At 34.8% G+C, this 19,938-nt stretch overlaps 1 long non-coding RNA gene across 1 annotated transcript; it reads left to right on the top strand.

Annotated features, from left to right (window-relative positions):
- Positions 1–12,830: 12,830 nt before the first annotated feature.
- Positions 12,831–14,187, top strand: LOC148766184 (uncharacterized). The gene is made up of 2 exons (XR_016034857.1): positions 12,831–13,246; positions 13,758–14,187. It is a non-coding gene; the product is annotated as an uncharacterized LOC148766184 (long non-coding RNA).
- The last annotated feature ends 5,751 nt before the right edge of the window (positions 14,188–19,938 follow it).

Raw genomic sequence — 19,938 nt, 5'->3', positions numbered from 1 at the left:
AACATATACAATATATTCGACAAAAAAATAGGATTCAATCAGCTAAAATTAAAACACTAAGTAATCCCTAAAATCAATCCTTAGGTTTTCAATCAAGGAGTTTCCCTTGACAAAAGCTGCTGAAACATATGCACCGTGAGCCGCCAATTCTGGAAAGGTATGGCGGGAATGAATCATCGTCGGCAGGTAATTGTTGGAATTGGGTACCCAATTTGGTAGTGAGATGGTTCCAATTGTTGGTAAAAGATTCGAAAGCATCGCCTTTTCTATCGAGATAGGGTTTGATCAAGTAGGAGAGTTCGAGAAGGTATTCGTAAACCGGCGAGTTGTAGTACCGATCCCACATCCAAGATGCGTACTCAATCACCTTCGTTATCAAACGGATATGTGCCAACTTTTTAATAAAACTTTTTATTCTATCTTAAAAAAAAAAAAACTTTCTTATTAAGGGGATTTTGTACATAAGTTCTCAACCAAACATCTTTATTAATCTAGGTTTATGGGCTATATATTTTTCACCAATAAACCCATCCCTTTAATATTTATTATAAATAAAGAAAACATTCATGTATATGCCAATATTACCCCCAACCATTTATACCCAATTCTTAATTGTAACCCCAATTTAATCAATTTTGTCCACAAAAATCCAATTTTGACCACAAAAATTCAATTTTGACTTTTTTTTTTCAAATTTTTTTCTATTTTGCCGCCCGATTCCGGCGTTGACTTTTCGATTTTTTTTTTCCGGATTTTTCGCTGGTATCCGGCGGTCAACGCCGGTGTCCAGACTTGACTTTTTTTTTTTTTTCTTCCGGATTTTTTCGCCGGTTTCCGGCGTTGACTTTTTTTAACGTTTTTTTTAAGTTTTTTTATTTTTTTATTTGTTTTTTGTTTTGGTTGTCTTTTTTTTACGTCCGCCGCTAAACGTTGACGTAATTGTGCTGTCACTGATAGTAAATTAACGTAATTATACTGTCAATGACAGTTAATTAACGTAATTGTACTGCCGTTGACAATACATTTATGTAATTGTTCTGCCGTTGACAGAAAATTAACGTAATATTATTATTTTTTATTTTTTGATATTATTATTTTTTTTGATTTGTTGACAAGTCAACGTAATTATATTACTGTCGTTAACAGTAAAATAACTGTAAACACAATAATATTACTGTCAACAACATCAATATTATTATTTTTGTTTTGTTTTTTGTTTTGTTTGAGTTATTCATGAAGTAACGTAATAATATTACTGTCTATTATTGTATTATTACTGTAAACACAATAATATTACTGTGGTTGACGGTAATATTACAGTTGTTATAATAATATTGTTGTCAACCACATCAATATTATTATTTTGTATGGACTTTTTTGTTTGTTTGAGTTATTCACGGAGTAACGTAATAATATTACTGTCTATTATTGTAATATTACTGTGGTTGACGGTAATATTACCATCACTCACAGTAATATTAATTCTTTTGGCTTTTTATTATGTTTACATTTGTTGAACGATCAACATAGTAATGTTACTCTATTACACAATAATAATGAGTTTTGTTGTGTTAATATTAATGTGCTAGAGATTAATATAGCAATATTACTGTGTTAAACTGTAGTTTAGTTAATTTTACTGTGTTTAACAGTAATATAGTTAATATTACTGTCAATCACAACAATATTGCTATTTAAACGAAAAAAAATGTTACAGAAAGAAGAAGAAAAAAATCGAAAAAGTCAACGCGGGAGACCAGCGAAACCGGCGAAAAAATCCGAAAGGAAAAAAAAAAAGGTCAACGCCGGAATCTGGCGGCAAAAATATTTTTTTGAAAAAAAAAAGTTTTGGGTCAAAATTGAATAATTTGTGAAATTTTGAGTCAAATTGAAGTTAAATTAAGTTATGAAATTGGAGCATATTAAAGTATGAGGGCCTATTTTAATCTCTTACAAAAATCTGGACCATGTGTGGACTATTGATAAAGAAGTTTTTTTATCTGAATCTCTTTATGAATAAGTACCCATTGATGGACTTATTTGTAATGACCCTTTTTATTAATTACAACTTGCAGTTTCTTAGTTTTTCTTTTATCATAATACATAACAATCAATTAATAATTATTTAACACCACGCTAAATTAATAGATTTTGCTAAATATTTATTATTATTATTTTTTTGTAGAGATTAGTTTAAAAAATGCCCTTAATGATATTCAAAATGTTTCCTCTATTTTGTCCAATTTTAAAATCATACATAGCCGTTTAACATAAACTTCACATGTGTGTTGCATGCATGTCAGTTTCAAAATGAGAAATAATAATATGCAACAGACTAAGTTATATTCTGTGGAATATTCACAAATGGATTGCTAATGAACAAGTGTCTTGGATAATGTGTATGAAGTCATTAACAGACAAAACTGCTTTGAAGAAGTGTATCTTGATATGTTGGGCGATTTGGTCTTCAAGAAACACAAACACATTTGAAGGAGAAGCGAATGAAGCACCGGAAGTTATCCCCTTTGTGGAAAACTATGGGAACATGTTACGAAGTCCCGCGATGTGCTCCAAGACAATATTGAAGTGAGAAATCTGGAATCTAGTCGGTTCCCACCGGACGTGAATGTGGTCAAGGTAATTTTTTATGTGGCAATCAATGAACCTAATGGGACTGTTGGAATTGAGGCTATTGGTCGATCACATACAAGGGAGTGTTTGTATTGATTTCAGTTTGTCTTTGGCAAACTCTCGATCCCACATTTGCGGAAGCAAAAACGGCATATTTGTGGAATTGGATAAGAATAACAACTGGAGCAAAGTTGTCATCGAAGGCGATTCCAACGTGATTATAGAAGCGATTTCGAGTCTCAAAGACGATAGATCGAATTTTGGGGCAGTTTTAGCGATATTCACGGTGTAGCGGAATTCTTTAAAACTTTTTCGGCACGACACATCAGAAGGCAGAAGAATACTGTTGCACACGAAGTGGTTTGACTTTCTTTAGAGGGTCGATGTATTTTAACGAATTTACCTCATTTGATTCAAAATATTGTACTGATGAAGGTCCTTCCTTAACAAAAGATTTACGTTCGTCCTAAAAAAATAAAAATAAAAATTAAATATATATCGTTATCTTATACAGACTATATTAATATATATAATTTAAATTCAAAAAAAGAAAAGATATATTCTCTGGTCATGGTAATGTAAAATTTATAATATCAAATGATTTAATCTACAACAACTTTTTAATACACATCCAAATTTATGAATTAAAATAAAAAAAATCCATAACAACACCAATCATGCAATTATAATAACTGACATTTAAAATTTTAAAATAAATAGACAATGACCATAAGAAATGCAAATTTCATATTTTGTCAAATAATTACGAAAAATAAAGTAATTCATTCAATCATAAACATTTTTAATAATCTTCAAGTTTGGAAAATGACGACATGTTTTTTCATGAATTATTCCAGTAATAAAATGTCTACATGTGATGAAATTGTGCACATGTCACATAATGAAATTAACAAATGTCAATCAATACAAGGTGAAATTCATCTTTTATATATTATCGTACTTGGAACGTACCGATCATTCAAAATTAGCAAAAAAATGATTCGTAAGAAAATGTACTATATGAATATACTAAGCATAATTTATGAATCTACAAGAATTTTCTGATTTAAATGGCCAGTATATCATAAAAATAGAACACAAACTTATAAATATTACTCATCAACAAGCTATTATATTACCAGTTGCCACAAACAACTAGTTGAAATTTCAAGAGATTCATGAAAAATATAATAATTAGAAAATGGCCATGGCTATTTGCAATACTAGTTCCATTAAATGTAAGATCAAATTAAAAAATCAATGTACAAATACAATAATACCTCTATTTGTCAAAAAAATAAAAATCAAATTGATGCAATACCATAAACTTAAACCCACAAAAAATTAACAACAAGACCAAATTCTCATATTCTCCATCTTTCAGAACTCACACAAATCATTCTCCTTTCTCTTCCATAAACCCTCAAAAACTTAACATTCAAAACTCTCAAAACTCAACAAACATTACAAAGAGGGAAAGTATGGAGTCAAAATACATCAAAATGGAAGATTTTACGGTTGAAGAACTCAAAGAGGTATGCATTTATATGTTTTATTAGCTAGTTTATCGTTTTTCAAAAAGAAATTTGCGCATGCCGTCAATTATGCATATGAGTTTCTCTGTACCGAGGGCTAGTGCGCATGCCGTGACCACTTCGTAAATGCCAAAATGTAGATAATCGAAGAAAGAAAACCAAAAAGTATTTAATGAATAAACAACGAAATACATGCACAAATTCTTGAAAAAAAATGGCTATGACAAACTAGTCAATGATAAATGGCAAATTTGGTATTAAAAAATTATAATGGAAAATCCTGAAATTGCCCTCTACAAACCGTGAAGAAAGATAATCTAGTTGCAAAAATTAATGAGCTTAAACAGTCAATGATAAAGGGAAAATTTGGTATTAAAATAATTCTTGAAATTCTATAATGACACTTAATATTGCAAAAAAATATATGGCTAGATGTGACAATTATTTTGTAAGGGAGGGAGTGAGTGAGTTGGTAATTCACCTGAGTTTCACGAACATATCATGCAAGTGGACACAAAAATAACTATGAACCAATTAGCACTTGCAATTTCATACTTCGTCGGAACTAGAATAACCGAGGTTGCTTAAGAGCATTCTATCTTGATCCAGCTTCTCACAAATGTGAGAAACGTTTATTTTCTTTACTTCGCATGTTGATGCGTAATCAACACTGACACCATCGTACCATCGACTATTGTCTCCATGACGGCGAATGCCACTTAAGGAAGGGCTAGACGATAGTTTTGCCTCGATCATGATCCGGATTCTTCTGGAAGCAGTCATCACTGCACTTAGAGAATCATCGTCTGTGATTCTGTACCTCCCCACATACTTGGGTTCACATTTTGAGACACGAAACACATGTATATTTTACACACTACCTAAAGCAAAAAAGACACATAAAATATATCGAATTCGAACACAAAAGGCTATAAATTATTGTTCTCACTTCTTTCGGCCAAAAGCTGGTCGATTTGAACTATAGAAAAATGTTCGCAATTAAAAATGAGAGAGAGTGAAAGATATTTCTACAAATCAACTCAAATTCGTTAAAATGAAAATGAAGAAGATATCTTTCAAATTCAAATCCTTATTGATTTGTAGAAATATCATTCAATATCTCTCATCTTAAAGAAGACGTTAGTGAAAGTGAAGAAGGAGACAATGTTAGTGAAGAAGAGGACAGTGAAGGAGAATAGAGCTATTATTTTGACGTAATAGCCGACGACATCCTCAATTACAACAATGAGTTGTCGTCGAACTACGGCTACTTAGAAAACAAAGACGAATGGGATGAAGATTGAAGGAAGAAGAATTACAAGAGGATGCGTCCAAAGAAGAAGAAAAATTACAAGAGGCTGAGTCCAAGAAGATGCAGAAGAATTATAAGAGGCTGAGTTCAAAGAAGATGCAGAACAGGGGAAGAGTGGAACCTCTGGCCCTTCACACGTGTACAAAACCATTGCGTATACAAATCAAGAATCAATCGCGGATCAAATCAAGACACCTACCGATACGATATAGACGACTCGACTATTCTTGTTCCATCGTTTTTTTTTTCTTTAGGAATATTATTTGTTTTTACGATATAGACGACTCGACTAATTGTACTTACTTTACTTGAACAATATAAAAATTTGTTCTTTTATTTTTTTATGTCATTTGAACTCACTTTTATTCTATCAGTTGTGTCTTAACTGTGTTTATTCGATATGCGTAGTTTTTTCATTTATTTCGGCTTATTTCATCACTTACACTACACAAATTAGTTTCTTTCTTTCTTTTTTTTTTTAAAAATATTTTCTACTTCTTTATATTGCATATCAACAATTGATCTTACTATCTCGAGAACTTTTTCATTATTCAATATTTACTTACGATAAATACCCCGTGCACGGGTGTAGTACTAGTTTACTTTAAATAATAGGAGATTTATTTTAGAACAAAATCATTCATCTTGGCCCAATTATTAAATAAACCCCACCTTTTCAATAAGCCCAAACAGTTAAATAATTTTTTTTTAATAATTTTGACAAAACAATTAAATAATTTTAATAATATAAATTTGCAAAGTAATTAATCAAAAGATCCAAGAAAGATATTTTACAAATCTCGATTTTAATATATTTCCTCATAAATGAAGATTAAACTTCATTGCAGCCAATAAAATAGTTCATGGTTCATACTTCATGGTTTATAGGATTTGCCAAAACAAAAAAAACTATGAACTAATTTTCAATAATTACGGGTAAATTACGGCCACCCCTAAGGTAAGTTATAATTACGAAAAATTTTCCTTTTGTTTGCATAATTACAACCACCTTCAACTATATATTGTCTTACACGTCTACCCTTATGATGTCAAATTTATCTAGGGGTGTTCATTCGGCTGGTAAATCGATCGAATCGAACCAAACGAAAATTCGTACATGTCGTTAATTCGGTGTGGTATTCGTTACCGGCCCGAACCGGCGGGCCGACCCGGCCCGCCGAACCGTGCATATTACGGGCCGGTTCTGGTTCCGGAAATAGTGAACCGTGAACCGGTACGAACCGGCCCGTGGCCATGTCTAGCTGAAAGAGAGGAAACTCTCAAGAACAAAAGAAGAAGCTAGAGGGAAAGTAAGAAGGAAATCTTCACAGGCTTTGTGAGATTTGGGGTTGGGAAACAAAAGAGAAACAGTGAGGTATACACTGGGGAGTGTCAACACAGCTTAGGTGAAATAGGTGTTGAGAGCTTGAGTGTAATCACTATCTTGTAATCTGTAACCTTTTTGATCTAGTGGATTTTGTTCTCTCTGCACAGTGGATGTAGGCCTGTGGTAATACAGGTTGAACCACTTTAAATATTGTGTTCTTTATCTGTTCTATTGCTTTCAGTTTTAGATCTGTGGTACTGTAGTTGTGTTATCTGCAACGGTGTCTACAGTCGGTTGAGTCAATACAGTGGTATATGTGTGTTCTTCTTGGTTTGATTTTCATATCTGTGTGGCTTGTTATTGTCTGTGGACCTGAATCCACAACAAGTTCGAATTCCGACGTTCTTGATGAAGATTTCGGAGAAGACTATGATTCAGATGAAATCGAAGAAGACTCTGATTCAGATGAAATCGAAGCAGATTATGATTCAGATGAAATCGAAAAAGACTCTGATTCAGATGAAAGCGATGAAAATTCTGATTCAGATGAAAACGATGAAGATTATGATTTAGATGAATATTATGATTACACTGACCAAGAATCAGAGCACGGAGGAGATTGCGTTAAAGAAGAAGAAAAAGAAGAAGGAGGAGACAACGTGAGTGAAAGTGAAGAAGAAGAAGAAGGAAACAATGTGAGTGAAAGTGAAGAGGAAGAAGAAGAAGGAGACAACGTGACTGAAGAAGAAGAAGGAGAAGGAGACAGTGACCAAGAAGAAAATGATGGCTATTACTTCGACGTCATAGCAGATGACCTTCTGAACTATAATCATGAAATGCCGTCTAACTACGGCACCTTCCTTGACGACGAAAACGAAGACGCAGACGAAGACGAAAATGAAGACGAATCCGACAAAGAATTACAAGATAAGAAAGATACAAAACAGGGGGAGACTGGAATCCCCGACCCTTCACACATTTACGAAACCTGTGAATGTGCAGATCAAGTTCAACTAGGATCCATGGGTGAAACCAAGAGACCTCCCGATAATATGTAAAAAAACAAATTCGTATTTTCTGTAGGAATATTGTTCTCTATTCTTGTTCAATCGTAATTTTTTTTTCTTTAGAACTCGTTTTTACAATATGTGTACTTACTTAAAATGTATATAAAAATTTTGTTTTTTTTTACTGCACAAGTTTTGCCTCGATTAATTTCCATTATTTACACCGTTCTTGCACATAGCGTCCAATAAGCAACTGAACGCGTATTCGTCCGGTCGCATGCACCCGTATTTTGGCATCTCATCCAACACTTACTTGAATTGCCTTTTTTCACCATTCCTGCTCATGGGAATCTTCTCATCCAGACTACAAAAACCTCGAGCGATACAGCTCCGAATTATAGCACAATATATCTTCCCTCACTAATCACTATACGATTATCAAGAAATTTATGTTTCCATTTGAAGGCCTCGAGTTGGCAGCGAGGCGTGAGGAGGAGGTGGGCCCGAGGTTGGAGGCCGGCGGCGTGGGGCGCGTGGTTGGCAAGGCGAGCAAGATCAGCGACGCATGCGGTGCGGGGCGCGGCGTGGGCGACGCGGGGCGCGACGAGGGGCCCGGAGGCCGTTGGGCGAGCCGTTGAGAGAGGTATGGCTAGCGAATTCGGCCGCGGCGCGGTGGAGTGGACGGCCACATTGGCAACTTTGGGAATGGAGACCCAACTAACATGGTGAATGGTAATTTGAGTGTCAATCTTTAAGTTAGGTGTCAACGTTATTAAATTGGATGGCGAACTTGTTAAGTTGGCTGGGGAACGAACTTGAGTTGAGTAGTAAACTTGGGTGTTCTAATGGTCGAAGGTGGCTCAATTTATTGATGGTCTCTTGTTATTCTTGGAGAAACGACTAGATTTATCGATTGCAATCAAGAAGGGTGTCGCAGCGCCATTGATGGGTGGAGTTGGGTTGCCTTGATTTAGAAGTGTGTTGGTGCTGCCAACTTCAAGTGTTGAATTAGTAGATTTCCAAGTTGTCTTGGAGATGGCACTAATAGGTTGATCATAGTAAGTCAATACATGTGACATGATGAATGGCCTCGCCATATTTCTTGGTCGCCCGACCAGTGGGGTGGCACTGGAAAAGAGTAGGTAGATCGAGTGGCGGAGCAAGGGTTGCGGTGCACCTACGACAACACGAATCGAGGTACTATGTACATGGTCACACCAAAAATTGGTAATGTAGTGCGAGGGGGTGATATCGTCACGAACGTCGAGCGAGCAGTCTCCTCGTGGAAGTTGTCTTGCCACGGGGTGGTAGCACCGAGCGAGTTATCTTTCCGTGGGAGTTGTCTTGCAGCGGAGTCGGAAAGCCGAGCAAGTCTCCTCGTGGGAGTTGTCTCGCACCGGGATTGTAGCACCGAGCGAATCTCCTCGTTGGAGTTGTCTCGCAACGGGATAGTAGTACCGAGCGAGTCTCATCGTGGGAGTTGTCTCGCAGCGGGGTTGTAGCGCCGAGCGAGTCTCCTCGTGGGAGTTGTCTCGCAGCAGAGTCGTAGTATCGGAAAGCCGAGCGAGTCTCCTCGTGGGAGTTGTCTCGCACCGGGATTATAGCGCCGAGCGAGTCTCCTCGTAGGAGTTGTTATCTCGCAGCGGAGTCGTAATATCGAGCAAATCTCCTCGTCGGTGTTGTCTCGCAGAAGAATCATAGAACCGAGCGAGTCTCTTCGTGGGAGTTGTCTCGCAGCGGCGTCGTAGTACCGAGCGAGTCTCCTCGTGGTTTGATTTGTAAGGGTGGACCTGCGCTCGGAGTTTAGTCTTTTTGTGATCTAACTCATTGATGAGGCTAGGCACCCGTAGTCGGCCTCTCAAGGTTTGATTTGTAAGGGTGGACCTGCACTCAGAGTTTAGTCATTTTGTGATCTAACTCGTTTATGAGGCTAGGCACCCGTAGTCGGCCTCTAAAGGTTTGATTTGTAAGGGTGGACATGCACTCGGAGTTTAGTCTTTTTGTGATCTAACTCGTTTATGAGGTTAGGCACCCGTAGTTGGCCTATCGAGGTTTGATTTGTAAGGGTGGACCTGCACTCGGAGTTTAATCTTTTTGTGATCTAACTCGTTTATGAGGCTAGGCACCCCTAGTCAGATGTCTTTGACCCATGGAGTGTTCTACTTTCCTGAAGTTGAGTTGGCCAGACTCTTGTAAGCTTAGCAAGCATAATCTAACTCCATGGGTTTTGGCATCTTGACTCTGTTTGTTAAGAATGCGTGTAGAAATAGTGAAATGGTTTTGATAATGTCGAAATAGCAAAGTGGTTTATTAGTGTTGAAGTGACGAAGTAGTTGCTTGTGGAGCATGACAAATAGAAAGTAAAGAATAAAAACTAAACTTAGTTGGAGAAAAGTCGTCCTTGATGTGTCCTTCATATTCTTCACGCATAGAATTGCTTGAGATTGGCTACGTTCCATGTCCTTGGTACTTGGCGGCCATCTGGGTGTTGTAGTCGGTAAGCTCATGTGTTGACTATTTCCACGACTGGGGTTGGAGAGGTGAGGAGAAGTTTAGCCTTGGGATGGATGTCCAGCCTTTGAGATTAAATGTTCAGCCCTTGGGATAGGATACCCAGCCCTTGAGGAGAGGTGAGGGGATGTCTAGCCTTGGGATGGGATGCCCAACCCTTGAGATGGGATGTCCAACCTTTGAGATGGGATGTCAGCCCTTGAGGAGAGATGAGGGGATGTCCAACCTTTGAGGTGGGATGTCTAGCCCTTGGGATGTCCAACCTTTGAGATGGGATATCCGGCCCTTGAGGAGGGATTGGCGTTAGCAGCACGATTGAGGTGTTAGTCGGTGCCGCTAGCGAGAGCGCACTAGGGCTTGGGAGCCGCAATAGTGATACGAAGACATGGAGAGTTCGAGTGCCGCGGGTAGAGGGAAGGAGGTGGCGTCCGCGCGTGGCACTATTGAGTGACATTTTTTTTTTTTTTTTTGGGAGCTGCCAAAGCCTTGGAGAGCGTGATCCGTAAAATCTTGATGAGGGTGACCCATGTTATTACGGTATTGGAGATCTCATATTGGTGGGCAGACTTAGATACGTGGACTCTGATAGATGGAACGTATCTAGATCTCACTTTGGTAGGATTGTTATCGGAGGGTATGAGTTCTCCTGAAAACCATGTCTACTTCACGATCTAGGTTGCATTTCCACACACGGCGCCAGAATGATGTTGTCTCACTCACCTTGGGTGGATTAAACGGAAACACGAGGGTAGGTCACTGCACGCGAGTAGGTAATCTTGATTGGAGTCACTGCCACGTAAAAACGAACACCTGGGTCTCCAACTTGCAAAACTAAGACACGTGAACTAAGCGGGGGGTTGATCCGGTGGAAATTCATCCGACGCTCAAGTCAGATAGATGCTTAGGCAAGCAGATGGGTAGGAAGAACAATAGAGTTCTGGGTATCAGAAGTAGAGAATAGAACGTACCTTGTAAAGTGAGGTAGAGGGTTTATTTATTGTGTAATTAGTAGAATCCTTATTAGAGTAGAACTCTAAGTATGATTAGTGAACCCTGATGGGCTTGTAAGATCTTGTGGATTTGGGTCATTAGTTAATCACCTTGTAGATGGATCGGACCTTAAATGATTCACATACTAATTGGCTTATTGAGGTGGTCCAACAAGGTACATCAAAATTTTATACTACAGCCGTAATTTCCCTATGTTTATGGATGGGTTTATTGTATTTAGTACCCCACGTGTTTAAAAAAAAAAGCTTGAACTCATTTTTTTCAGACTCAAGCTTTTTGAACTCCCGGAAGTTTGTCTCCGTCTTACACCAACCAATCCCTTACAATGTGAATCGGGCGGTAAATCGAACCGAGTTTTGATTTCGATAATTCAGTTTTACCGAATACCGAATTTTTATTTTTATTTATATAATGTAATATTAATAGTTATATTAAAATATATAATTTTTATACTACAATTGATAAAATATTTAAAAATTCAATTTTTAATAAATTTTCCTTTATTTTCCTAACAAAACACGGTTTTACCAAATTAAAGAAACTAGGATTCAATTAGGCAAAAAAAGGCCCTTATTAAATCCATGTTTGAATAATTACAATCAAAACCTCAACTATAAGTCTTCTTACACACGTCCACCCTTCAATAAAATATTTTAGGGTAAATTACACACACATCCCTGATGTATGCTTAAATCACTTTAAAATTCTTGTGGTATTGATAATTACATTCACCCCCTTGAAACGTAGTTATAAACTCTAATGGGATAATGCATTGGATACGTTATTACGATAGAGTTCTAACGCTCTATTGGTTTTAGGAAGTGGTGGAGACAACAAAGAGTTATGGGTGATTTACGACATATTTGGGGAGCCATGTCACCACATAACTCCCCCTAACTCTATTTTATCTCCACCACTAGCTAAAAGTAATAGTTCATTAGAACCCTATCGGAATAATGTATCCACTGCATTATCCCGTTAGAGTTTATAACTACGGTTCAGGGGGGTGAATGTAATTATCAATACCATAGGACCTTAAAATTATTTAAGTATACCTTGGGAGTGGGTGTAATTTACCCAATATTTTAAATTGCACGGAATGTTCCAAGTGTAAGTTTAAATACAATTGGATAAATATTTTTCCCGAACATATATATTGGGACAAATTATAAAACCCTTCTGAACTTAGACTAAATAACAAAAAGTACCCCCATTTATTTATAATTACCAAAAACCCCTGAAGTTTGTCTCCATCTTACACCAATCGTGTGACTTTTAACATAGTAAGGGAACCGGTCGGTAAACGTTTGATTTCAATAATTGTTTTACCGAATACCGAATTTTTATTTTTATTTATATAATTTATATAAATAAAATTCAATTTATATACCGAGTACTACAATTTACAAAGAAAATAGGATTCAATCAGGAAAAAAAAAAAAAAAAAAAAAGACAAGCAGCCCTAATTAAATCAAGGGATTATTTGATATAACCCCTCCATATGCAATTTGCAGTTAGTATAGGCCCAAAAAATATTCCCCTTTTTGAGATAAATCCAAATTATATTTTAATAGATTTTTTATTTATGATATTTCTATATTACCCCTATTTATATATGGACAATATATTTTCTCCTTTAAGAAAATATCGATTCTTTCAATGAATGAATCGTTTCGTTATTTAATAATATCTCTCTCATATCTCGTCCCTTCTTTTATGGGTACACCGTTTCACAGAGATTAATTAAATTTCGTAAAACAATCTCAAAAGATATCACTATTTTACACAGTATTGTTGGTATTCTTCTTCTGCCCTACTCGACTAAACACAGAACGCTTTTCCAAAAAAAAATTCCTCTGAACGGGGCGAGCATTGCGTAGCCGACTAAACACGGAGTTGTTCTCTATATCAGGTATTCTTCTGTTAATGGTATACAATATGAGTCAAAAAATTATTATATGTAATTTGGTTTGAATTTGTGTTTTCTGTGTTAATGGTATACAATATAGTTAAAAAACCATTATATGTAATCTGTGTTTGAATTGTTTATTGTGCGAATTTGTGTATAGGAATTTTGTAGTATTTAATATTCCAATGTATATTGGCATGTAAAGTTGACGCTTAAGAATTCATGTGTTATGGATTTACATAAGCACAATATGATTTGGTAATTTTGTTTTGTTTGATAGTGTTACTGGTATAATTAATGGTATACGTGAATCTAAATCCTTGTGTGTTAATTGTTTATGTTTGGAAAATTAATACTAATATAAAGGATTAAGTTCAGTAGTATAGGGAATAGTTAAGTGATGGTTACAAATTTAATTTCCAACATTTTACTATCGATCATTATTATCAAGCTATATGATTAATAATTAGTACCTATCTTGATTTTAAATATGGAACAATGTTTTTGTGAGTAGGGCCGTCATCATCCACATTTTGGTGGAGGTGTTGTTCGACGCCAACACGCCACCGTCGTCTCTGGATCTTCTTCGCTGTCTTCACAAAGAAGAGCAGTGCTTGTGGTCAGAGCCACCAACCACTGCCTTCATACCTGGCGATCCACATAACGACGCCATGGCAATATAGGCACCGCTACCAAGTGATTCAAATAGTAGATTATGTTTTTTTGTTTGTTATTTTTGAGTTGTGTCAGAAATCCGAGTACGTATGTTTTTAGTGCTTTTGGATAAGTTTGTCGTGAATTTCGGTAATTTCATAGTGGATATCAATAATTTCGTACTAGATTTCGGGCAATTTCTTTGTGGATTTTGATAGTTGTAGTGGATTTTGATATGTTTGTAGGATTTTCGTAATGGAATACATTAATTACGTAGTGGTTTTCGTTAATTGCATAGTGGTTTTCGTTAATTGTACAGTGATTTTCGTTAATTGCATAGTTGTTTTCGTTAATTGTACAGTGATTTTCGTTAATTGTACAGTGGTTTTCGAATTCTTACGCAACATTAAATAGTGGATTACGTTAGAGCCTTAGAGGGATGGGGTTGACGACACGTACATTGAATAGTGGATTTCAAACAGTGAATAGTGGATTTCAATTTTAAACAGTGAATAGTGGATTTCAAATGAATGCATAGTGGATTTCAAATTCATGCATTGAACATTGGATTTCAAATTCAAACTGTGAACAGTGGATTACGTTAATTTTTTTTAGATAGTGAATGTTCATAAGTTTTGATGTGTATCGGAATAGTGGATTTTAAACTTAGACAGGGAATAGTGAATTACGTTAATTTTACAAGGATTATGACAATTTAACAATGAATTTTATGTTATTTTTTTATATTTTTTTTATAATGAATGTCCATAAATTTTGACAAATGTGTAGTGGTTTTCATTTTTTAGTAAACCTGCTGGAAATAAAATGATTTTTTAAAAAACTGAAATTTTCAATAAGTTTATAGCAAATTTCGTAATAGATAATGGTAATTATTTAGTGGTTTTCGATAAGCTTATAATGGATTTTTCGATTTTGTAATAGCTTATGTTAATTATTTAGTGGTTTTCGATAAGCTTATAATGGATTTTCGTAATGAACTACGTTAATACATAGTGGTTTTCGATAAGTTTATAATGAATTTTTGTAACGGAATACATTAACTACATAGTGGTTATCGTTAATTACATAGTGGTTTTCGATAAGTTTATAATGAATTTCAATTTGCTAAAAACTTTTTTTTTTCAATCGAAATGTAAAAAGTGAATTTAAAAAAAAATCAAAATTAAAAATCAATGTTTAATAACGAAAATATTTTTTTTTAAGAAAATCAAAATTTATTAATTTTTTTATAAAACAACTTCAGAATAAACATAAATGGAAAAAAAAAAACACAATTTAATCAAAATTTTAAAAAACAATTTCTGCAAAAAAAAAAACGTCAAAATTAAAAACATAATCAAACCGTAATTTATTTTAATTGAAACGGTTTGAGATTTTTTGAGAAATTTTTGGGATTAGGCGGATTTTTAGGGGAGTTGTTTTGAGAAATTAAATTAAATATTAAAATTCGAAAATACACTATAAGGGTAATATAAGTATTTTGCTATGGGAGGGGGTTATCCTAAAAATAGGATTATTAATTGGACTTATCCCTCTTAGAAAATTAAATAAAGGGGTTATCTCATATAACCCCTTAAATCAATCCTTAGGGTTTAGAATCTGGAGTTTCCGTTGACAAAAGGTGGTGGAGCATAAGAGCCGTGAGCCGCCAATTCTCAAAAGGTGTGGCCGGAATTGAATCACCATCGTCGTCTTCGTCGGCAGGTAATTGGTGGGATTGGGTACCCAATTTGGTAGTGAGATGATTCCAATTCTTGGCAAAAGAATCGAAAGCAGCGCCTTTTCTATCGAGATAGGATTTGATCAGGTGGGAGAGTTGGAGAAGGTATTCGTAAACAGGTGAGTCAGGCGAGTTGTAGTACTGATTCCACATCCAAGATGCGTGCTGAATCACCTTTGTTATCAGGCCGATCTGTGCCAGCTGTTGTTGGTGTTGGAAATCCAGTTCTTCGATTCTCTTCACCATCTTCTCCACTACTTCCCGAGGTATTCCTTCCGGCAATCTAATTGGAATCGGCGCCGCCCTTCTCGGCAGCGGCTTACGCGGCTTCAACGCACCTGGCGGCGGCGGGCTCGACATGGTTGCGATGGCGTCTGGCCCGAATTGATTGATCAAATCCGATGTGAACGTGTCCAATGCGTACTGCAGTTTGTTCACGTACTCCTCCGTTGCGTAAACCACCAATTTTATATCCATATCCGATGATTTTATTCAATCAATCAACCAATCAATCAATCTCAGAAGAATTCAATCACGATGATGTTTCGTTTCGAATCGAAGAATAGGAGAAGACAGAAACAAAGAAAGGGCTTTTTCTAAATTACGGAGGACAAATAATGAGTGAGTTAAGACCTATTTATAGGCAAGCCTTTACCCTCTTTTTTCCTTATTTATTTTTTCTATTTTCCTTATTTATTTTTTTATTTTAAATAATAGGAGATTATTCTAGAACAAAATCCTAAATAAACCCCACCCTTTTCAATAAGCCCAAAACAATAAAATTATTTTTTTAATAATATAAATTTGCAAAATTAATTAATCATAAGATCCAAGAAATATATTTTACCAATCTCGATTTTAATATACAAAATAATTAATCAAAGTTGATCACCCAACTTTTTATTAATTACAACATTTTTAAAAAAAAATTTATTAAAACTTTTTATTCTCTCTTCAACCCAAAAAATAAATAAAATTTTATTAATTACAACATGCCGTTTCTTAGTTTTTTCTTTTATCATAATAAATAACAATCAATTAATAATTATTTAACACCACGCTAAATTAATAGATTTTGCTAAACATTAATTATTTTTTTTGTAGAGATTAGTTTAAAAAAATGCTCTTAATGATATTCAAAATGTTTCCTCTATTTTCTCTGATTTTAAAATCATACATAGATGTTTAACATAAACTAGTACTTCACCCGTGCGTCTGTTTAGTTTCAAAATAAGATATAATAATATGTAAGATGAGATGTAGCGCCGCTACCTTGACAGACTAAGTTATATCCCGTGGAATATTCACAAATGGATTGATAATGAACACGGCAATGTTTGGAAGTGTTTTTATTTTGTTTTCATTGATTCCTCGAAACAAAATTGTATTTATTAAACTTCTCAAATAATTTTCTTCAAAATAATCTCAAAAATTTTTCTTTCCTTCAGACATGACGTGACTGCTACAGTAAAATGATTTGAGTGGGACATTAAAAAATGTCTTCACTAAAAAACAAATAAACATTACTTCATCTTCCAATTTTTTCTTCTATAATACATTTTTCAAACACATTTAAACATGAATTGACTGCTACAGTGTATTTCGTCTCATTAAGAGACAACTGCTTTGGAGAAGTGTATCTTGATATGATGGGCGTTTTGGTCTTCAAGAAACAAAAACACATTTGAAGGAGAAGCGAATGAAGCACTGGAAGTTATCTCCTTCGTGGAGAACTATGGGAACATGTTACGAAGCCCCGCGGACAATGTGCTCCAAGACAATATTGAAGTGAGAAATCCGAAATCTAGTTGGTTCCCACCAGACGTGAATGGGGTGAAGTTAAATTTTGATGCGGCAATCAATGAATCTAATGGGTTTGTTGGAATTGGGGCTATTGCTCGATCACATACAAGGTAGTGTTTGGATTGATCTTCGGTTTGTCTTAGACAAACTCTGGATCCTACATTAGCGGGAGCAAAAACGGCCTATTTATGGAATTGGCGAAGAATAACAACTGGAGCAAAGTTGTCATTGAAGGCGATTTCAGCGTGATTATAGAAGTGATTTCGAGTCTCAAAGACCATAGATTAAATTTTGGGGCAGTTTAAGCGGATATTCACAGTGTAGCGGAATCCTTTAAAACTTTTTCGGCACGACACATCAGGAGGTAGAAGAATACAATTGCACACGAAGTGGCTCGACTTTCTTTAGAGGGTCCATGTATTTTAACGAGTTTACCTAATTTGATTCAAAATATTGTACTGATAGAGGTTCTTCCTTAACAAAAGATTTAATGTTCGTCCTAAAAAAATAAAAAAATTAAATATATATCTTTATTTTATACAAACAATATTAATATATAATATTCTAAGTTCGAAAAAAGAAATTAAAAGATATATTCTCTGATCATGGTCATGTATAAGGTATAATATCAAATAATTTAATCTACAATATTTTTTTAATACAAATCCAAATTTATGAATTAAAATAAAAAAAAATTCCGTAACAACACCTATCATGCAATTATAATAACTGACATTTAAAATTTTAAAATAAATAGGCAATGACCATAAGAAATGCAAATTTCATATTTGTCAAATAATTACGAAAAATGAAGTAATTCATTCAATCATAAACATTTTTAATAATCTTCAAATTTGGAAAATGATGACATGTTTTTTCATAAATTATTTCCTGCAATAGAATGTCCACATGTGATGAAATTGTGGACATGTTACATAATGAAATTAATAAATGCCAATCAATACAAGGTGAAATTCATCTTTTGTACTTGGAACGTAAGGATAATTCAAAATTAGCAATAAAAAAAATGTACTATATGAATATACTAAGCATAATTTATGAATATACAAGAATTTTCTGATTTAAATGGCCGGTAAATCATAAATATAGAACACACTTAAAAATATTACTCATCAACAAGCTAATATATTGCCAGTTGCCACAAACAACTAGTTGATATTTCAAGCGATTCATGAAAAATATAATGATTATAAAATGGCCGTGGCTATTTGTAATACTGCAAGATTAAATAAAAAAAAAAAACAAATGTACAAATACAATAATATCTCTATTTGTTAAAAAAATAAAATTAATAATACCATAAACTTAAACCCACAAAAGATTACAACAAGACCAAAGTCTCATCTTCTACATCTTTCAGAAGCCACACAAATCTTTCTCCTTTCTCTTCCATTATCCCACAAAAACTCAACATTCAAAACTCTCAAAGCTCAACAAATATAACAGAGAGGGAAAGTATGGAGTCAAAATACATCAAAATGGAAGATTAACTCAAAGAGGTATGCATTTATATGTTTTATTAGCTAGTTTATCGTTTTTCAAAAACATTATGCGCATGCACGTTTCAACATTTAGAGGTCGAATTTTCTACCCAAAACTCGACATTAAGATGTCGAAAAAATCCGCCCAGACACGATTCGACATTTACATGTCGAATTTTGTACCGAAAAACTCAACATTAAGATGTCGAAAAAATCCGTGCGAACACGCTTTGCCATTTACATGTCGAATTTTGTACCCAAAACTCAACATTAAGATGTCGATATATGTGCAACAAAATCAACATAAGCACGGTGTAGATTTTGTTGCTCAATTTTCAACACCTTAATGTCGAGTCTTGGGTACAAACTTCGACATGTAAATGTGGAATCTTGTCTACGTAGATTTAAAAAAAAAAACGATGATCTAGCTAATAAAACACATAAATGCATATCTTTTTGGGTTCTTCCACCATGGAATCTTTCATTTTAATGTCTTTTGACTATATATTTTCTATCTTTGTAAGGTTTGTTAAGTTTTGAGGGTTTTGAAATTTGAATGTTGAGGTTTTGTGGGTTTATGAAAGAGGAAGGAGAAAGATTTTTGTGGGTGTTGAAAGATGGAGAAGATGAGAATTTGGTCTTGTAGTTTTGTGGTTTCTAATTTTATGGTATTGCATCAATTTGGTTTTTTTTTTTTTTTTAACAAGTTGGGGTATTATAGTATTTATACATTGATTTTTCTAAATTGGTCTTGCACTTAATAGAACTTTTATTGTAAATAGCCGCTGCCTTAGAAACTTAATATAAACAACTGAAAACCTCTTAAGTTTCTGTGTAGAAAACCGTTTACTCTCATCTCTCTCAACCAAATTCAATTGGCACCTAGGGATGGCAATTTACCCGTCCCATAGGGTAATCCCCGCCCCGTTAGCTAATGGGGTAGGTACGGATTTTAAAAAAATCACCCGTAGTAGGAACGAGTTTTGAATTTAGTA

Source organism: Erythranthe guttata, chromosome 12, assembly GCF_056151865.1.
Source record: "Erythranthe guttata isolate IM_541 chromosome 12, IM_541, whole genome shotgun sequence".
Classification (NCBI taxonomy): domain Eukaryota; kingdom Viridiplantae; phylum Streptophyta; class Magnoliopsida; order Lamiales; family Phrymaceae; genus Erythranthe; species Erythranthe guttata.
The sequence above is the reverse complement of the archived record's forward strand: the minus strand, read 5'-3'. Positions and strand labels throughout refer to the sequence as shown.